Source organism: Cervus elaphus, chromosome 9 (genome assembly GCF_910594005.1).
Source record: "Cervus elaphus chromosome 9, mCerEla1.1, whole genome shotgun sequence".
NCBI classification, from domain to species: Eukaryota; Metazoa; Chordata; class Mammalia; order Artiodactyla; family Cervidae; genus Cervus; species Cervus elaphus.
This window is the reverse complement of record NC_057823.1, coordinates 52,200,074-52,216,816: the sequence shown is the minus strand read 5'-3', so window position 1 is coordinate 52,216,816 and position 16,743 is coordinate 52,200,074. Positions and strand designations below refer to the sequence as shown.

General features: G+C 58.6%; 1 protein-coding gene across 3 annotated transcripts in view; it reads right to left on the bottom strand.

Moving 5' to 3' along the window:
* CXXC5 (CXXC finger protein 5) overlaps window positions 1-13,628 on the bottom strand; it is a 34,928-nt gene extending 21,300 nt beyond the window's left edge. Inside the window, exon 1 of one of the 3 annotated variants that reach the window (XM_043912932.1) lies at window positions 13,096-13,628. The gene's annotated coding sequence lies outside the window, so the exon portion shown is untranslated. Of the gene's footprint in view, window positions 1-11,948; window positions 11,968-12,932; window positions 13,052-13,095 lie in introns of those variants that run through there. The other 2 variants (XM_043912933.1, XM_043912938.1) reach the window with 2 other exon arrangements.
* Window positions 13,629-16,743: the final 3,115 nt, after the last annotated feature.

Genomic DNA, 16,743 nt, shown 5'->3' with positions numbered 1-16,743 from the left:
CCCCAGGGGTGGGGAAACACCCCCCTTCCCGTGCCCACCCTGCAGAATTCAGCTGACTACACGGCCAAGGATGGGTCTCCTCTGTGTGAGCCTACACACACACCTTTCAGTGAATGGAGCCCCAACCTTGCTGGGAGCGCGCCTGTGTGCGCACCAGCCTCCGTGGGGTCAGTGCTCCGGGCCCAACTCTTCACACCATCTGGGTGAGAGCTGTGGCCGGAGAGCAACGGCCCGAGCCTGTGACAGGATGGAGCACACATACCATACCGCCTTACTGGAGTCGTGTATGGGGTCCATGTGTGACTGTGTTTGTCCATTCGTCTGCGTGTATGTGTCAGCATGTGTTGTGTGTTTGCCAGAGGCTGGGGCTGTGAGTGTGACAGCGAGTGTGCTTTCAGAGTGTCCACAACGACTGTGACTGGGCCCTGCCCGTGAGTGTCAGCCCTGCGTGCTGGGTCGTGTGCTGAGTGACTGTCTGTCCCAAGCGTGTGCCCCTGGGTGTGCCGCGTGGGATGTGCGTGAGTACGCGCTGCGTGCCAGGCCGCAGGGCCTCGCGGGGCTGCTGGGGATGGGGTGACTCATGTCTCCTGAGCTCATCCCGCCGCCAGCCCGCCCAGCTCACCCTGCTCGGCTGGGCTCATGGCCGCCAGCGCTGGGGGTTGGGGGGGGTGGGAGGGAGGCAGGCGCGGGCAGACGCGGCAGGGAGGCTGCTTGATAAATAACCTGCTGCTTCCCCAGGCCTCTGAGAAGGGAAGGCTGCATGGTGGGGAGCAGGGGGGAGCACGAGGGAGGCAGTCCTGGCCCCCCAGCTCCGGCGGCCCTGGCCCCCACAGCCCAGGCTACGGCTCCGGTTCCTGTTTCATCGAAACCTGAGCTGGGAAAAGCCTATCGGGTCATCTTGCCTGTCCCGCCGGCCGCCAGGCCCAGGCAAGCTGCCCCTCAGGGGACAAGCCCGCAGCCTGGCCGCCCAGCCAGTGGGTGGGTGGGTGGGGGGAGGATATTTCTGTCCAGACTAAATGCAGCTCGAGGCCTCTGTCTGCACCCCCCCCAACAGCTGCTCCCAGGGGCCCCCTGGCTCTGCAGGACTAAACTAAATATAGCCCCCCACCCCAGCAAACCCCCAATGTTCACCTCTTCCCATTGACCCCACCCACATGAGGGTAGGGAGAAGGCTGGAAAACCCGCTGTGTGACCCTAAGCCAGTGTATCCCTCTCTCTGGGCTCTCAGTTATGAAATATCAAGTATTACTCAGCTCTAGGCCCTGACCTGCCTAATAGGCCCTCTTGGAGAGAAGACGCAGGTGACTAAATTGGGGTCTTTGTCCAGGGAGGTAGGGGCTGAAATCCCCTCCTTCAAAATGACTCCAGCCTGTTTCAGCAAAAGAATATCAGGAGAAGCTCTCCCCAGCATTCCCAAGTACCTTTAGGCTTATAAACATGGTCCCCTTCATCCTGCTTGTTCCTTGCCCAGGCTGGGCAATACCAGGCTCCTCCAATCTGCCCCAGCCAGACCCTGGCCAGGAAACAAGTTGTGCCAGGCTTGGGGAGGGGGGAAGATGCGGGAGCATGACAGCTGCTATTTCCTGGAGGCCACAGTTGGGCACAACCCGGATTCCTGCCCAGCTCCACACTCCACCGGACAGCCTCTCCCAGGCTCTGGCCTTCAGCAGGGCACCCCTTCCCCAGTGTCAGCCCCGTCATCAGCCAGGGTCCCACCCCGTCCCTCTTGTCCCCTGCACTGGTACAGACAGGAAGGAGGTGCTGGATGCACCTTCTGGCCTGGGCTGGGAGAACGGTGGTCTCTGCAGGGTTCAACAGGCGGGGGAGGCAGCCCCAGCTTCCCCCCTCCTGCCTGCCTGCCCACCCGGCTGCTTCCCCCAGCCCCACACACACCGAATTCCCTACATGCCTGTCTGTCTCTGACAGCTCGCGCAAATACTTGGCTGCGCGGGCACCCGCTGTTCTGAGCCCGCTGCGCCTCCTCCCCTGCCTTCCCCGGGGGGCTCTGCAGACACAGCCAGGGACGGGAGGGGGGCCAGAGCCAAGAAGCCTGGTGGGCAGTAGGGGGAGTGAAGGCAGGAAGAATCAGTCTCAGTGCTCCATCCCCAGGCCTGGGGGAACTGAGGGACTTGGGAGGCCACTGTGAACCAGTCCTAGCTGGGCGGCAGCTGCCGACGCCCCCGCTGCCCCCCGGAACCTCCCAGGAGGACCTTCCGGAGGCCTCCCACTCGTCTCAGCCGATGAAACAGCATCTGCCACCCCCGCGGCGGCAGCTCAGGACAGGGCGGAGGGCACCGCAAGGCCCCTGGGGAAGGCTTTGAAATCTGGACTACGGCCCGGCCCCTCCTGAGAGCCCCAGCCCCCCACCAAAGGCCCAGCCCTGGAGCGTGGGGGGCTGCGTTCCAGCCCTCCTGCAGTGTGAGGGGTACACCCGCTCAGCTGCCAGGTCTGGGACGTCTCCATCAGACTGGCTGGGGGCCTTGTTTGCCCCCAACTCTCCTCCTTCCTGCTTGCCTCGCCTCCCTCCCCGGGGACCAGTGGAGGAAACACTTCCTGAGAACAGCTGGGATTTTCCGCTGGACATTGGCCTCGCCAGTCAGCCCCTTATCTGCTCCCCCCCAACCTCATTCCTTCTCCCAGAGTCACCCCTTCAGCCAAATCATACTCCCACCCCACCGCCAAGGATACCCCTCCTCTCCCTACCATCCTCCCACTTGCCTCAGCATCCCCAGTACCCAGCACATGTCCAGGCACAGAGCAGACAATGAATGAATGGCCACATGGAATGACATGCTCCATTTTGCAGATGGGTATACTGAGATCAGGAGCAAGCCCAGCTCCCATCCAGGCTCCTCCTGAATGGGAAGAATGGCCCTGGTGGCAGGGCCCTTCTCTATCATTTCCCACCTGGTACACTTTCTACCTCAGGAACCAATGCAGCCCTCCCAAGCTTCTCAGGCATCAGGGTGACCACACAGAACTTCTCAGTGCCCTGGGGCCAAATGCCCAGCTGACTATTTAGGACCACTGGCCCAACTCTCCCAAAGTGTAAGGGCGGGCTTTAAAAGAATCGCAACTGTACTGTCTTTGTGACTAGACTGTGGGGTGAAGCCTCCTCTCCCCATTGCACAGATGGGGCTGCAGAGGCCCCCAGGGGAGGGGGGAGCTGCAGGCGGCCGTGAATCAGAGGGGGAGCTGGGAAGCCGCCCGGCCCTGCCGGCTGTCGCTGGAAGCAACAGCCTGCATTTCCTCCTCACACTGGTGCCTCGGGAAGCGTGGGCAGCGGGCGGGCGGGCACTGCCGTGAGGACCCCTCCCGTGCCTGTAGGCTAGCTGCGTCCCCTCACTGCCTGCCTGGGCCCACACAGTCCACTCCCCGTGCTGGCGTGATTTATTTCCAGAGAGGGGCAGACCAGAGGCAGAACTGGGTTTCATGTCACTGGCGGGCACCACAGGGAAGCCCCTCCTCTCAGATTCTCAATGTTCCTAGCATCGAACAAGATTGAAACATGACCATTCATGCTTCCTTCCAGCAGGAAAGCCCACGGTTCTGTGATTCTAGGCTCTCAACATGACAAGAATCCTGACAAGAATCCCTCAGCTCCAAGCATTCTATGATTCTAGACTCCTGTGACTTAAGATTCCAGGCCACCGAGATCAGACACCGCCAGAAGAAAGGGGGCCAAGTCCACTCCTACCTGCTGCTGGGGGCCCAGCTAAGCAATTTTCTATTGAGCTCTGGGGGAGGCAGGTCAGGCAGGAAAGGAGCTGGGCTCTTCCATCAGGGTCACCAGGAACTGGACGTGAGGCTGTGGGGCAGGGCAGGGGTTATGGGGATCAAGCTGGTCTAGTCCTAGAGGACAGGCCACCACCTTGTGGCAAACACAGCCACGGATGCTGCAGCTGTCAGGAGGCCCAGACCTCGCCAGAGTGCAAGCGGGTAGGCAGGGCTTTGTCAGCTTGTGCCCCCACCCTGGAGCTCAGAGGGAGGAGGGGTGTCAGGTCAGGGCTGGTCTCCCTGCTTCTCAGGTTCCAAGCCAAGCTCCACGCTTCATCTTCCAGTCTTCACCACCCACTGCTTCCTCCTTCCCACTACAGTCCCTCACCTCTCAGGCTCCCAGGCCAGCCCCAGCCCAGGCCAGCTGGCAGCCAGCTAAGCTGAGGCAAGGTTCCCAAGCCCATTTGATAGATGGAAAAACTGAGGTTGGGGGAGAGAAGACGACATGACCTGCCCCAAGGACTCAGCCTTGGCAGCCTACTGGTCTCTGGATGCATCTCTCAGTCCCGCCCCTCAACCTTGCTTCCTAGAATCCTCTGCAGGACCAGTGTGTCTCCCCTGACCAGTCTCCTCACCAACGTAAGTACACCTCCCCCATCCTGGTTTCCTTTGAGAGCACTCAATTCCACAGCCAATCACCTGCTCATTCATTAATTCACCCAACTAGCCAATCAGCCCATCTTCCCACCAAATGCCAGGTCCCTTGCCAGGGGTCTGGGGGGCTCAAGAAGGAAAGAGAGCAAGGCCTGTACCCCGCAGGCATTGACGGAGTGCCTGTTGTGTGCTAGGCAGTGTGGATCGCCACACACAGCCCAACCCTGGCTGTCCTTGTGGTGTTCATGGCCCATCAAGGGCTCTGCTGCTGCTGCTGCTAAGTCACTTCAGTTGGGTCCGACTCTGTGCAACCCCATAGATGGCAGCCCACCAGGCTCCCCTGTCCCTGGAATTCTCCAGGCAAGAATACTGGAGTGGGTTGCCATTTCCTTCTCCAATGCATGAAAGTGAAAAATGAAAGGGAGGTCGCTCAGTCGTGACCCTTAGCGACCCCATGGACTGCAGCCTACCAGGCTCCTCCATCCATGGGATTTTCCAGGCAAGAGTACTGGAGTGGGGTGCCATTGCCTTCTCTAATCAAGGGCTCTACCAGGACCCAATCCCACTTGGAGTGGCAAGTTCCAAACTCTCCAGCCTCAGTTTCCTCATCTGTATATGGGGAAGCTAACAGCACCCACATCACTGGCCTACAGTGAGGAATGAACAAAGCGAAGGCTAGAAAGCTGTCCACACAGTGCTTGCCCTCAGTCAGGGCCTGGGACGGGTTAGCCGTTGTCTTCAGCATTGTTAAGACCTACTATGATTATTATAGTAATAACTGGGAGACAATGAGTGATCAGAGCAGCAGCTAAAGCTCTTCAAACACTTAGCTGGTGCCAGACACTGAGGGGACAGGAAGGAATCACTGCCACATACCCTTGCAAGCCTGGCAAGGAGCAAGAACAGTAACCTCCCATTAGCATCTGATGATCAAGGGACTCGATGGTTAGAAGCATGGCCCTGCCTCCATGGAAGGTCTACTCCAACATGCGTTCACGGGTGCCTGCCGCACACGTATGTGCAAGCTTTTAACCATGCACGTGAATACATGTCTACACAGGAAAGCTGGGAGGGCCAGCAGGGGAGATGGGAAGCGAGACAGCAGTGAAGGGAACACAACTGCTGACGCTGGCTCAGGCCTCCCAACCTAGCCCACCCGACCCTGGCCAGTGATCACAGCAGAGCTGAGGGGACTGTGGCAAGAGCAAGGACCGGGCCAGTGGGGAGAGGCATGAAAAGATGCTTTGCATAGTTCTGGCCACCAGATTACAGGCCTAGGCTAGGCCCCTAGGTGGGGGTGTGGGGGCTGCCAGGTGCTTGCAGTCCCACATGGATCAGGCCACTGCGCCCGCACTTCATGCCTGTCCCGGCATGGCATATGAGCGTTCCTGCTGGCAGACCGGGCGAGTCCGAGGAGGTCAGGGGAGGTCACGGTGAAGGGAGGGAACAGTGGGCCCAAGGGCCATGTGGGGTCTGCCGGACAGGGGAGGGTGGGCACAGGGCTCCCCCGGGGCCACCGGGCAGGCCTGGCTCTGCCCTGCTGGGGCCAGCAGCTGGAGGGAAGTAAATATAGCGCGGGGCGTCCCGGCCACATTCCTGGGAGGCCAGTGCGGCCCGCCTGCCCACTGCTCTAGGCAGAGCGCAGCAGCCAGGGCCCAGAACTGCCCCTGCCCTCTTCCCAAACAAACAGAAAAATAAATAAAACCAGCTCTCCTGACCAGCACAGCTGGGGGGATGGGGGCAGGAAGGGGTGGACAGGGTTGGGGGGTGCAGCCAGGCGCACCAGTTGCCGCTGTTTCTGTCCTGCTGGGGAGGAGGAGGAGGCCAACAAAAGAGAAAAATGGAGGGAAAGGGCAGAGGGACAGTCAGAGATGTGAGAGAGGGGGAGAGGACACACAGGAGAGACCGAGTTGTGACAGGCAGAGGTGTGTGTGGGGGGGGCAGGTCAAGAGGGATACAGATGGTATCAGGGCTGGGGGGGCGGTGCACAGGCAGCCCCGAGGTCAGTAATTCAGCAATTCAGTGACAGGGATACCCCAGGGTGGGCAGCAGGCAGACAAAGGGGGCCTGTGGGCTGGGGCAGGGGGCTGGCTCCAAAGGCCATGAAATATTAAAGACCTTAGGCCAATGAGTGACAGAGGTCATAGAAATAAGGAGACTAGCCAGGGAGATACAGGGACCCTGAAGCAGACCACCCCCTGTCCCCAGGCCCCCTCCACCACCTCCTGAGCCTAGTCAGCCTCCCCCAGCTCTCCTCCTGCCATGGCTGCTTCTGTCTTTCCATCCAGACGGAGGACGGAGGAGGACGACGGGTGAGGGTGGGAGGGGCCCGGGGGATTAGTGAGGGCAGGGGACCTCTGCGGTTCTCTCTTCCCTCTGGCTGATCTGTGTGCAGCCGGCCCTCCAGAGCTGCCAGCCACTCTAGTCAGAAGGCCAGGAGGCCTGTCAGCACAGCCACTGCCACAGGCACCTCCTGGGGAAGGAGGGGGTAGACATCCAGCTTCCCCTTCACAGAAAAAAAAAAAAAAAATCAGCCGCGCCACCACTTTCCACAGAGACCAGCGGGAGGGAAGGCCATGCCTCACAGCTCAGCTGAGCCAGCCAGTCAACAGGCGAGCAAGCCAGCAGGTCATCCCCCAGCCCTCCCACCCGCCCCCCCCCCCCCCGCCGCCCCAGGCCCCACCATCAACCCCATGACCTTGGCCAGTCCCCCTGTCCCCAAGCCTGTGTCTTCACCAGCCCCACCCCACCCCAGGCTTGGTGTGAGGAAAAGAAATAAGAGTACAAGTAACACCTTGAAAACCTGCAGGGGGGGCTAGGGCCAAGCATGCAGGTAATCCTGTGAGGTCAGGCCCATCGTGGGTCCCATCTCACAGATGGGGAAGAGAAACCCAGACAGGCAGAGTGACGTACCCAAGGTCACACACCTGGCAACTAGCAGAATAAAGACAGAAACGCTAACCATGAACCATGTGTTCTTTTCTTCCTTTTCACTGGGGGACAGGAAGTCCTCATCACCGTAAAAGCCAACTTTGAATGCTGACTGTGGGCTAGCTAGCCACTGATGGTGGGCACTGCACAGCCATCCCTGTGTCTGTGTGAAAATAGCCTTGTGAGGCAGGCACTCTTACACTCCCATTTTAGGGATAAGGAAACTGAGGATCACAGAACATATATGGACCAAAGGTCATACATATATCCAGCTTGGCAGTGACATGGCCAGGATTTGGAGCCAGGTCTGACTCCTGAGCCAGTGGTCAAATATACCTGTTTGGGTGAGGTCGAGGCTGGGAGTTAGGAGGGCCCAGTAGCGGGGGAGCTCAGTGATCCTATTGGTGCCTGAAACAGCCACCAGGAAAAGGTCAAAAACAAGGTCACAACTGCTAGACAAAGGGGTGGTCAGCAACTCCTCTGGGAACAAGGAGATGGGCAGAGTCTGTGGGGACCCACAGTGAGGACACTGTTTAGGGGCTTGACCAGAGTGATCTGCCTGGTCTACTTAGGGCCCAGGTACCAGATAACACAAGCCCCTCCCCCTAGCCTACTGAGGCTGGTCTATAAAGGGTCAGCAAAGCCTTGTCCTGTTGGCCCCCAGGGCTGCAACCAGCACCCAAGGGCCGGTGTGCTAGGAACTAATCACACCCCACCTCCAGAGCCCCCAGTACAGGCGGAAGAGGGGGCAAGATCCCCTCCCTCCCTCCCAGGCCCTGTGAGCCCAGAGGGAGGCCAGCATCAGAGGCAGGAAATGAAGAAGAATTTGCGATCTAATTGAGCTGGCGGGGGATTAGGCGGCAGAATGCAATTACAGGGGCTGGAGCAGGGCCAGGGGCACTGACACCCTGAGATGTGGCCTGGCCCAGGTGACTGGGCTGAGCCAGTCTCTGGTCAGAGACACCCTATGGGCAGTGGGGTGGGGAGAGGGAGACAGGTAGGCAAAGATTGGGGCCAGACCGCTCTTCAGCACACACAGGATTGCAGGGTTCCAGCTCCATGAAATACCCCAAATCAAGAAGTTTTCCTGAGAATTCTTCCCCAGGGAACAGCCCTATGCACTCTCTCACGGGGAGCAGGCAGAGAGGAACACACGTTCTCACAGGCTCCACTCATGCATATACACACATGTGTTCATGCTCTCAGGGAAGACCCACAGATCCATGTTCACTTGCATGGGGACAGGCTCCCAACCTGCAGACACACAGCAATGGCCCTTTGTTGCCGATGGCTCCACCAAAGAGGGGAGAAACACAAAACAAAACAAAAAAATACACCCATGACCTTAAAATCCTTTTATTCCTGTAATCACAGGCTGCCATTGCCGTGGATACGCGCTGTCACCCCGGCCCCAGCCTGTCTCCCTCCATGGCTTCCAAACTCCCAGCAGGCAGGCAGACGGGGAGGCTGCCCAGTTACTGCTGGGGAGGGCAGGGGAGGAGAAGGACTGGGTGGGAGAGGTTCAACACCACACATGTTCACAGACTCAGGGCCTCAACCAGGGAGGGAGAGACTCAGAAAAACAGATGGGCAGACAGAGATACAGAAAGAGCAAGGAACACAGACACCAGCTACCAAAGACATAGACCACTGTTAGCATAGCTCAGATATGCTCACTCCCAGAGTCACACTCTTTCCCAATTCAGTACCACTCAAGGAGTGATATAGTCCCAAATTTACAAGCGTCTATGAAACACACAGATATACACAAATCATGAACACACCCTCTCCAAAATTCTAGGCCCACACAACTCAGAATATACACATTCCTAGATTTACAGAGACAGACCCAACTTTCAGATATAGACTCTCAGGCTCACAGCACACAGGTATATATGTGCTATGCAGACACAACTCTTAGATCCATAAACACATGTCCTGATTCACAAATATGCACAGGCTTAGATTCCCAACACCCCAAGATTAAACAGACACACATTCAACACACAGAGTCACAGATATATCCATCTTGAGTCATTAGCCCACACACTGCCCAGATTCCCACATCCCATACCAACAGACTAGACCTACACAGCCTCACTGAGCAGCTGACACTGCCTTCGGCTTTAGGGGGCAAGTGGAATGGTTGGAGATTCCTGGGTCCTTGAGGGGGCAGTCCTTTCTCATTGCCTGCAGCCTGGGAGGTGGGCTCAAAGTTGGGGGGAATAAAGGGGGAAGTAAGAGAAAGCAAAAAAAAAAACTTGAGTGGGATATTCTTGTTGGGCAGTAGCGCGTGAGTAACTGGGGAGGCTTTTTGTGGTCTGGTGAGTTTCAGCTATGAGTGAGAGTTTAACTATTAATACACTTAATCAAGGGCATTTCACACACACACACACACCCTACAACCATACACAGAGGCTAGGATGGGACCAGGTGGTGGCGGGGTAAGAGAGAGAGAACCTCAGATAAAAAAGGGGAAAGCTCCCTTCAGGGGCCCAGGGGGCAGGTAAACAGGGCGGAGTTTCTGCCCTGGGCCTACCTCTAGGGGGGTGGGGGGTAGAGTCAATGATTCATTTCTAAAAGCCCAGAGGGTGGGGCTTGACACATAGTAGGTGCTCAATAAATATACAATGGGCCAATGAATGAAGAACTGAACCACAAATAAAGAGTGGGCAATAATAATAACAACAGTAATGATAAGTGAGCCCTGCCCCATCCTTGGCCAATTGAGACATGCTTCAGAACACCAAGCTGGGGAGCTGGCTTTGACTTCATGGTCACTCCAAAAGACAGGGGATCTAAGAAAGTAGGCCAGAGTCTGGCTCATCAGCATCCCAGCATCCCTCCACCCCATCCTTTACCCTGGAAAGTCAGCTGACCTCGGCCCAGCCTACACCCCTCTCTCCCAGAGAGATCCCCCCAATCTTCATTCTACTGTCCCATGAATAAGTAGGTGAGGTCCTAAAGAAAGCAGGGTGTTTAATTCCCATAGACTTGTTTCTTTATCCAGATGAAACCTGCCCCCCCCCCAATCTTATGAGCCTCAGCTTCTCATTTGCCAAATGGGTAGAAGCTGAAAAGAGGCAGCAAGAGTTGGGGGTCACAGTAGGAACCCACAGAACACAGGCTTAATCTGGCCTGGGCCCTGGATGCAGAATCCTCCCCTTCCCTTCCCCCACCCAGCCCAGCCCTGCCGGGTGGACATTCCAGGCCTCACGTGATAAAGACGAGGCCGCTGGCCCAGGGGTAAGTCAACAGGCTCTGTCGGGGGAGAGATAGGAGGCCCCGGCCAGGGTCACCTGCTGAGCCGGGAAAACAGCCGGGCCCAAATACACACATAAATAAGGCGCCAACAGACAGCCAGTCAGCCAAGGGTCCATCTTCTGCAGAGGAACCTCTGCCCCCACCTTGGAAAGGGAGATGGCATGGGAGAGGGAGGCTCCAGGCTAGCTCTTGCTTCCCTGGGAGAGCCCCAGGTTCCTGCCAGGACTGGAGGTGAGGGTGTGGGAGGGGTGGGCTTCTACCAAGGGCCCCAGGACTGAGAACTCAGAGGCCAACCTCCCTCAGCTGTTCCCACTCCTTCCCTGGGCAAAAATCACCCCCTCTCCCTCCTCCCCAAGGAGAGAGGACAATTTCCGTTCTGGGAAGGGGGTGACAGCTGCAGAGCGGGCCACTACCCGCCCCCCCCCCCGACCCCGCCAGCTCTTGCTTGAGTCTCATCCAGGGAAACTGCTAAATCAACACTACGCAGTAGTAGGTAGCACTGGCCTCAGTCTCCCCGCATCGCTCTCAAAAAGGCGTTTGGGAGGCGGCTTCGGGTCTCAGTCCCTGGTTTCCTAAAACGGTAGGCACCTAGGGTACGGGCTGGGGGGGGTCTTTCGGGAGGGGGGTTAGGGCAAGCTTCGGCCAGCACGCCCCCTAAAACCGTCTAATTGAAATGCTCTCACTTGCATGGAGAGCCTTCCCCCGGCCCCCGCCTCCCGCCCCCGCGGGCCGGGGCAGCTGAGGTGGCGCCGGGCGTTCAAATAGCGCTCCAAACAAGTCCGCAGCGACCGCGCACGCAGCCCCCGCCAGGCGGCCCCAGCGGAAAACTTGAAAGGGACTCTGTTTGCCGGCCGCCCCGGGGCGGCTCCGGCGGGGGCGAGGGCCGAACGAACGCACACGCCCCCTCCCCAGCGCTTCCTGCGCAAACGCGGGGAGGCGGGGGTGGCTGGGGGGCGGGGGGGGAGCCGGCCCACCCCAAAACCTCGGACTCGGTCGGAACAGCGGCTGCGGCGCAGGGAAAGGCGGAGGTCAAGAGGCTGGCTCGCCAGAACCCCCCGCCCCCAGCTTCAGCCCCTTCTGTCCGAAGACGCGACTCTCAGACCACCCAGGGTCCAGGGGGCAATGTAGGGCGCGGTTACCAACCCTTCAGACCCCCGTCGCAAGAGACAACAAGGGAGCAGGTCTTCCCGGATGAGTCCCTACAGAAACCCCAAATCTGCTGGTTCCTCCTTGCAGCCCGTGGCACCAGCCCAACTCCGCGCACCCCTTCCGATTCCTGAGGTGGGGGCACCGAAAAGCGATTTTGCTCCCTCATTGGGCGCTTCAGCTCTTCTGACAGGTCCCGGGAGGCGGCCCCCCATTTAAAAACCGGGGTCACTCACTTTCTGTGGATCCTACAAATAAACAAAGCCAGGCGCACCCCGCGCTCCCCGCCGGAAAGCAGCCCATTACGGGCGAGGACAACTTCCCCCAGCAAGAAAATTAACACATTCTTCTCGCGGCGGTTCGGCCCCTCGCTCTGGGGAAGCAAGGGGGGGGGGGGGCTCGGGGCCAAACTTCACGGGTAAATTTGGGGCCAGAGCAGCGAAGCAAGCGGCTGGGACACCCGCCTCCCACAGCTCCGCAGCTAGAAGAACACCCCCATTTTCCCTCCCTGGCTTTGCATGCTGCTTGGCCACGCGGGGCTCGGGAGACAGGCTGAAAGATTCCCTAAGGCTAGGGAGGAAGGGAGAGAGAGGCCGCGGGGAGCAGTGGTGGTCGGGGGTGATACTTTGACGGAAAAAAAAAAAAAAGGTCAAACTTGATCTGCCCGCCAGACACCCCGCGGGCAGCGGGGGCGAGGAGCCTGAGGGGAAATGTAGAAGTGGCCACCGCCCCCTCCAAAAGGAGGGGGAGACTCAGCCGCGCGTCGTCCAGGGCATTAAGAGCAGTGAGTGATGCCCCCAAAAGACAGTACTACGAATGGGGTCTGTTGGGGGGGAGTGCGCGCCGGAGATCTCCAATCAGCCGCCCCCGCAGACGGAGCGCGAGCCCAGCGCCGAGAGGTGAAGACACGGGCTCCCGCCGCCCCTGTGCCCTCAAGCTCGAGTACTTGGGGAGGGGACAGTACCCCGCAGGGAGAGCCCCGGCCCCAATCCAAGGCGCCCAAGCCTCCGTCCCCGACCCTAAAACCCCTCTTTTTGTCTGAACTCAGTGATCTGCGACCGAGCTGACTGCGGCTTGGGGAGGCTTGAGTATAGAAGAGGCCACTGAGCGATCACCGGAGCTAGGGCTCCTAGCCCCCGGGGCTCCGAGGCTCCGATTACGGGCGCCCCCCGCCACACCCAAACACGGACCCCTCTTTTCCCTTCCCTGGCTCTCCGCACCTGAACTTCGGGGGAGCCCGCGCCGCCAAACTTTCCGCAGACTTGCAGCGAACTCCGGCCCCGGCCGCGCACCGGGCCCCGGGGGAGGAGAGGGAGGTAGGCGGGGAAGGGGAGGGGGCCGGCCTCCGGGGGGGTCGGGGGAGGGCCGTGGCCCGACACCTACCGGCTCTCAGAGTCGTCCAAGCCGCCACTGCCGCCGCCGCCGCGAGGCCGAGGGGGAGGGGCGGGGCGGGGAGCTGCGCTCCGCTCTGGGCACCGCCGCCGCGGTGCGCTCCGCTCCAGCCGCGCCGCCCGCCGTGCCCGGGTCCGGAGCCGGAGTCACGCCGCCGCGGCTGGCCGGAGGCGGGGAGGGGGGGGAGCCTGCAGCACCTGCCCCTCCTCCCCCTCCCCGCGGCCCAAATTAAAAAACAACAAAAAGCAACTAATCACCCCCGAGCGTAGCGCGGAGCGGCTGGCTGAGGGCGCAGCGTGAGGCGCCCGGACTCAGCAGGCGGCGCGCATGGCTGGGCGCAGGGCTGGGCAGGGCTGGGACGCGGGGCCCGGCTTCGGGGAACAAGGTTCGGCTGCTCTTCTCTCTCGGCTCGGGCGCCTGCTTTCGCCGCCGCCTCTGCTGCCGCCTCTACATCCCCGCTCAGGCTCCGCCGCCGCGCGCCCGCCCGGGCAGGAGCTCTGAACGCTGCCCGGGGGCTGCCGGCAAAACCCGGACCGGACTCCAGGCTCCCTCCTCCTCTCCCCCCCACTCACCCCACTCCCCCCTCCCGCCGCCACCTCGGCTCCCCTCCCTCCTCCCTCCGCCTCCCTCCCGACGCAGCTCTGGCCACTTGGACGCCGCAGGCTCTGAGGCCGGAGCCGCAGCCACTGCGCCTCTAGCTCCCCGCGCTCTGAGGAGGTCGGCCCAGGCTCAGCTCTCCAGCGCGCCCGGTCTTAACCTCTTTTCCCGCAACTTTACAAAAAATAAGAGGACCTTACGCGTTCTGTGAGGAGTGCATGGGCTTGAAGACGCACCTTACGGGGAAATCCGCCATCCCTCTGCCCCTTCTAGCCAGCCAGCCGCGAAGCTACAAGGACCAGTAGGGAGGGTTTGGCCGCGCCTCTCTGCTCAGGTGCGCGTGGGGCCGGGTACTCGTAGCCGAGCACTCTTGGAACTAGCCGCGTGTTCAAAGATTCCACTCTTCCCAGAGCGCTTTCCCATACTCATTGGGCTCTGGGAGCCCATTTCTCCCAGGGAGAAAGGGGGCAGACGTCCCTGTTCCCATTACACAGATGAAGAAACTGATTCGAGAAAGGACATTTTGTTTGCTACGCCGCCCCCAACCAAAACACTGAGTCCTGAAGTTAAAGCGGCCACACAGTGGTGCTCTGAGACGGTGGCCTGTGAACTCTGAGTCTGAAACAGGGCCTAGCACAGAGCCATGCTCAACAGACACTGGCTGAAGGAATTAAAGCCCAGTGGATTCAGATTTGGCCCCGCACATCCTCACTGTCATTCACCGGCCCCTCCATCTGCCCTGCTTGGGCTAATCCTAAAGCTTCATGTGTCGACCTCTTGCCACTTCAGAGGCCCATAGCGCAAGCCCCAGGTCTTTCCCCAAGTGGAAACTTTCTAAAGTTCTGTGGAATTCGTGGGGGTGGCTTTGTGCTTCCTGCGCCAGAGAAAACACAGCCCCCAGAGGAGAGACCCTAGCAGGAAAGGGGCAGGGCGGTTGGGGAAGTCTACCTAGGGTTAAAAGATACAGCCTGGGGCCCAGATAGCTGGGAGTTAACTGTGGCAGCCCGGGTGCCTACAGTCACAGGAGTAGTCTAAGTGGAAGCAGTTCCCACCTCACTCTTCTCCTCCTTGGTGTTGCTTGCCTGGGTGTCACAGCAGCTGGGGCCTGGGTCTCACAGGAGCAGCCTGTGGATGCCCACCTTCCAAGCTTTCTAAATTTGGTTTTGGGACTTTGACCCAGCCAGGGGATAGGGGTGTGAGGGAGGTGTCAGAGGGCAGGGTTCATCTGGAATGTGTTTCCTGTCTACCTGCCCTGACCTCTAAGGCCACAGGGAGTGACCCTCTTGTGGACACCCCCTCCCTTCCTCAAATGCTGAGAAGTGTTCTCTCAACCGTGTGTCAAGGAATGGCTCCTAAGTTGGGGGGAGGCTTTAGCCTCTCCTCTCCAGCAATGTTCCTCAAAGCCACCCCAAACATACCACTTGAGGAAAGCAAGTTACTTGCTCTGAGAACATAGTTTGAAGACAAATGAATACGTCTAGATTACCACCCCTAAACTGCTTAAAGACAGACATTCTGGCCGACCCTGAGTGTCAGGTACTGTATTGGACACTCATCTGACTATATGAGGAAGAAGGAAGTGGCGTCTCACGCCAAGATGACCAAAGATCTCCAAACACTTAGCCCACCACGATCTACCTTTTCTGAGGAAGCTCAGGCTCAGACTGTGAGGGGGGACTTGTTCCCCAGGAGTCAGCAGCAGGCCTCAGAGGATTAGGACCCAAGAAATGAAACTTTGCCCTCAGGGAACTGCAGCCTAGGGGGGAGTGTGGAATCAGGCCCTGCACGCCTGAAAAAAACTTCATGCTGAAATTCATGGGGTGTGGGGGACAGTAGCTCCACCTTAGGGAATTACTACTAAATATCCACTATTTCCCCAAGGACGTCTGTCCACCCTCCCCAACTTGGCAAAGGCCAAGGGGCTGCAGGTTGCAATGGAAATGAGTCAAGTGATCCCAATGGTGACTTTCTCAGGGATGGGGTGTTATTGTATAAGTCTGGCCCAGTTTAGAGTCAACCTTGGAGTTTTCCCCTTCTCCTGGAAATTAAGAAGTGGAGGGAGACCCAGATCCTCACCTCTCCACCCCAGATAGGAACCAGAGAGGAGAGTGGCAGAACTGTCCACATGGAAAATGCAACATGCACAGGAAATGCCATGTGCAAACCATCTGCGTAGAACTCTATACCATAATGAGTGAGACAGGGGGGAGACACCCAGTAAGGATTGGGCAGGAGGTCTCTGGCCTTGGGGGTGACTATCCCCACCCTATGCCCCTTCCACAAGAAGTAAAGGGATTCCAAAAAGTATTCCTTCCAAAAAGTATTTGAATTTCACATTGCTATTCAATCAATCAGCTTAGATTTAGGAAGCAATTTCCATAAGTCTCCAGTACCTGTGGGGGAGAGAAGAACCATACAGCCACCTGCCCTGTCTTCTGGGTAGGATCCTGCTCTCCTGGTTCTGGTTAGAATATCCATAGCTGGCATTTACAAAGCCTTCACCCTGAGCAGGGCATTAAACTAAACAGTTAAGGCACCTTATCTCATTTAATCCTTACATCATCCCCAGTAGTGGTAGCGTCCCCAATTTTCAGATGAGGAAACTGACATGAGACAGGCACCAAAGTTGTTTTCCTAACCCCTGAGATTTGCTGGCCTAGTGAAGCTTCTCTGTCTGGGAGTCATCTTGGTCATCATCCTATAGTGAACTCCTCAGAGCCCACTGGGCTCAGCTGAAGCCCCTGCCCCAACTCAGTCTGGCTTCCCTAACTGGTCCTGTTCTTCCCTGCAATTCCTAAGCCCTGCTGACCAACACCATTCAACACTGGCGGTTCTTTCAGACACCCCAAAACTTCCCTTCAAGTTTGCATGTCTTTGCACAAATTGTTCCCTCTGCCCAGAAGGATCTTAATCAAGCTCACCTCCTGAAGTCCTCATTGAAGACCAAGAGCATGTTATCACTCCACTGGGAATCTTCTCTGACTTCTATTCCCTGCCTCAGTTTGGCTTCTCTACAGAGCCAGCACTAGCCTTTGTGCAAAT